Consider the following 4367-nt stretch of genomic DNA (forward strand, 5'->3'; position numbering starts at 1 on the left):
CAATCAACAATAAAATATTGCTCATTTTACCAGGCCAGATGTGTGTGCCAAGTTTCAGGAGTTTCTGTGCATGTTTAGACCCTCAAAACTGGCGTTGTTTTCTTGGCGAACAGCGCTTAGCCACGCCCACAGCAATTCGCGAAAACTCACAAACTTCGTGTTGTGACATCATGAAGGCCGAAACCCTCATCTGAGCAAATATGAGGTAGGTTCAGTTAACGTGTTTGGAGAAAAACGTAGAAGAAAATTCGTAAGAAAAAAAATTGCCACTAGGTGGCGCTATCAGTTAGATGAAATGTAAGTTAGTAGATGTCTTTAGAGCTGGACTCTCATCAAATGTGTGAAATTTTGAGAAGATAGGATCATCTCGGTCAAGTTAATGCAGCTTTTATTGTCACGAAAAATCTTCAGACTTTGCGTCACCGTAGCGGTCACGCCCTTTGGCAAAAAGTTACAATATTCGGTGTGGGGCATGATCAACATGTTAAGGCTTTTCTGACCAATTTTCAAATGGATCCCTTCAACAAGCTCAGCACAGTAGCTAAAAACGTAAAGTATGACATTTATTGTAACCACTAGGTGGCGCTATATGTATAACTGAATTTTATCATATAGATGTTTTCAGGCCGTGACTATTCCATTGCCTGAGAAGTTTGAGATTTTTTGGAGCTTGAACATGGGAGTTATTAAGCATTTGCTCTTTCTGGACAAATGAAATTTTAAAGGCAATATTTGATGCCCCGCCCCCATCATATAGTATTTCGAAAAGGCAAGACTTTTTGCCCAGTTGTTCTCTCAGGTCTTGAGATGATAAATGCCAAGTTTGAAGTCAATTGGATGAAAAATGTTTGCAAAGGGGGAAAAAGCATGACCACAGTGAATGTGCCAAAATAGGCCAAAATTGGACATAAAAAAAATCATAGCTCATTTCCTGTACATTCTAGCTACATGGTCCCAATAGGTCGCTTGCACATCGTAATGCATCATGGGAGTTTTTTCTTCGGGCGCCATCTTGGGTGTCCGCCGGTTCACAAGGTACACTCGTGAGTTACACGGTAGAGCTTATCAACATGATGTCATTTACGCAGTATTTTCACGATTTACCGGAAGATCAAAAACAACGATACAGGCAGAAGGTGTCTCTGTGTGGTGGGATTGATCCTAATTACGTCCTGACCAAGGGTGATTTTTTTTTGACGGAGAAAGCTTGCTGGCCAAATGTGACTTCTCTGGACATTTTTCACTACCTCGTGTTGACAACATGCTCCATAACACGCCAACAAATCCCTGGAGGCTTACAATTATTTTGTAAGCGGGTGGATACAGAGTGTAAACTTTAACATCGCATCAGAAGAAACTGTTGCTGTTGCACGTAAGTAAACCACATGGTGTTGGTAATTCTGCACACAAAAATGTTGATTTGTTCTCAAGCTTCCTGTTATCATTGTGTTTACATGCACAGCTAGGTTTACCTGATGTGGTTTTTCTAACAATTTTATAACAGGCAAATATGGCAGAGCGTATAAGAATAAAAAGTAACTATGCACAGCCTCCCCGTGGCTTAATTAAATTTAATGCTACCCTTTCACTAGTTACATGTTACTTAATCAACTTATTCTAAATGGTTAAGGTTAACCACTCTCAGAGGACGTATTTTTAGTTTCAGTTTCCAGTACAATAAAACGTGTTCATGGTAACTACTGAGCATACTGACAGCTTTTCTTATGATCTCACGGTTAAGGAGGCTGTCACAACACCCAATTTCTGTCTGGTGCCGGATGGCAACAATTCCCATCACTTGTCACGACAACACCAATAGTATTACCAGGTATGTATGGCTTTACTTTTTGTAGTTTCTTATTTAATTCTATGTTTCATATTTTCATTACAATGTTTGTAATATTTTCAGATTCAGGCACAGATGAGTTTAACTGGACAGGACTTCTGCGACTTTGTGGTGTGGACAAAGTGTGATTGAGCGAGTCCACCCAGATCGCTCGTTTTGGCCAGCTGGAAAAGCCAGAGTTTTTTTTCCCCCCAAAGTCCCCTCCTTACCTGAACTGCTCGGGAGAGCATTTACTAGATCAGCAGTGGACTTCCAGTGTTCCTGCTCAGCCGCTGTCACCTACCACTTGCTCATGTACTTCAAAGATGCGGAATAAAGTAGTTTTTTGTGCTGCAGCAGATTGTAAAATCAAATGATATCACTTGAAGTGTGCCAATCTAGACTGCCAAAAGGACAGTGGTTTTGTGACAAGTGTGAAACGAGGATTATTGGGAAAACTGAAACACAGTACTGGTACTTGTCTTACATTAAACAAATTTAAAAGAGAGCAACTTTTTCCTCTGTACATAGTATAATGAAAGTAATTGCGTACCCCATCAACATTACATCATACCGTCATCAGGATGGTAGGCACCTGTGCTAAAATAAATACATTAATTAACAGTTCAATTTTATCCCTGAAATTACTACATCTAATCATTATTCACTTCATTTTTTGTGCTTTTAGAAATAATAGAGATTTATGCCATTACTTTAAGAGGGACCATATTGCACATTGAGTCAAATCCTGTCATTTGTCTTATGTATAGCTTTGTAAACAAACCCAACAATAGAATTTGTATAATCGCTGCCTTTATTAGCGCCAAACAAACAGTCGCATGTTGTCCTCCTCCAATGCTTTGATGCTCGCCTTCGTTTCCATCATGTCATTGGCAATCAAGTCGGTGTGGCATGAGATCCCTAAAGAAATAATAATTAAAAAAAAATTAAAAAAAAGATCACAAAAAAATACGGTGCCAGTAAAAGGTTTAATATAGTACAGTAGTATAGTTTTTTTGTCAGTGTAAAAGAAATGTACACATTTTGTTGCATTTTTTAATGTATGAACATTGCTACAGGCAAATACTTATTTCTACAAACACTTCCAAATGTCTCTAAAATATAAGGTGCGTGTACACACACAAACATAAACACATACATTCACTCATGCATACAATATATCATGTAATGAATTCTGAGTGGCATACCAGAGTCAATGATGTCAGCAGTACTTGAGGGTACAGGTTACTGGAGCCATCTGGCTGCATAACTGCAACAAACTCTGCCACTTCGAGTCGTCTTTTCTTTGCTTGTCTCTCCTGTGCACGTTCATATCTTGGCACCGACTGGGCTGAGACATAGATGTTGGAACTTGGGACCCAACTTTAATGTTGGAGCCCAGTCGGGATGATTGGACAGAAAAACGGGCGCAGGGCGACCTGTTAAAATAAACAAATATATAAACAAATAAAATATGGAAAGACTGGTTATTTTACCGCAGTAGGGTGGCCGTGAATAAGTTCTTTAGCATGATGTGTAGGCTACCGGGGGTCTGTTTTCTTGCATCACCCCCTTCTGTCTCTTTTTTCCTAGTTTACATTTTGCCACCAAAAAACATGTTATCGGCATTAAGAGCCCAAGACTAATCAATCCAATTTCAGCAGTAAACACTTTGCACTGGCACTACTTGGGTGAAAATGTTCGATGTTAGCTTTCGGCTAACGTCCGCTAGCCAGCTTGTACTACCGAACTTGCTTGCTCATGAATCCAAAACATAAGCAACTTGCCCATATATGGGCGGTCGAAACGTTATTAATCCTCATGCATTAAATAAAGGTAAACAAGCTTACCGCTCACAAAGTGATGGCTGCACACACGAGCCCAAAGTAACGACTTCCCTCCGGAGTCCGCACTCCTCTGTCTCCAGGCCCTGGTTCCTAGTTATTTTCGGAATTCGGAAGAAAGGCCGACCATTTTCCCCCTTGGCTTTGTTCGAACAGCCAACGATGCAGCAACAATGTACCATTTTAAACGCAGACAACAAACGTGATAGATACGTGTTAGACCGAATCACTACGTAAATGGAGGCCACCCAGCATGGCGACTACGACAAATCCGAGGCGGAAGTGACGACATGTGCAAGCGACCTATAGACTTTTTTGTGCGTCTCGGGGTGCTACACGTGCCTGCCAATTTTTGTTGCTCTAGCTCAAACGTGCCGGGCTTGGTTTTTATTTTTCTATGCTAGGGGGCGCTATAGAGTCGCGTTGTTATGACGACTTCAAAATATCAAATTTTTCGCCGGGCCTGAGGAGTGTGCAAAGTTTGGTGAGTTTTCGTGAATGTTTAGGTACCCAAAATCGTGATCGTTTGCGGAGAATAAAGAAGAAGAAGAATAATAATAACTAGAGCTGCGAGCAGCTATAAAGGGCCCTCGCAACCCGGGCCACGTTGGGGTACTTGCACGTCGGGGTACTGGCACGTTGGGGTACTGTAAAATAGGACAAGGACCATCTAAAATGTTTTTGACAAGCCTTGTGTG

At 40.9% G+C, this 4367-nt stretch overlaps 1 long non-coding RNA gene across 1 annotated transcript; it reads right to left on the minus strand.

The window, feature by feature from the left end:
- Positions 1–2621: 2621 nt before the first annotated feature.
- On the minus strand, positions 2622–3927 carry LOC144007732 (uncharacterized). Its single transcript, XR_013280340.1, has 3 exons — positions 3676–3927; positions 3034–3264; positions 2622–2746 (listed from the first exon to the last, which is right to left on the minus strand). It is a non-coding gene; the product is annotated as an uncharacterized LOC144007732 (long non-coding RNA).
- Between the last annotated feature and the right edge of the window lie 440 nt (positions 3928–4367).

Source organism: Festucalex cinctus, chromosome 1 (genome assembly GCF_051991245.1).
Source record: "Festucalex cinctus isolate MCC-2025b chromosome 1, RoL_Fcin_1.0, whole genome shotgun sequence".
NCBI lineage: Eukaryota > Metazoa > Chordata > Actinopteri > Syngnathiformes > Syngnathidae > Festucalex > Festucalex cinctus.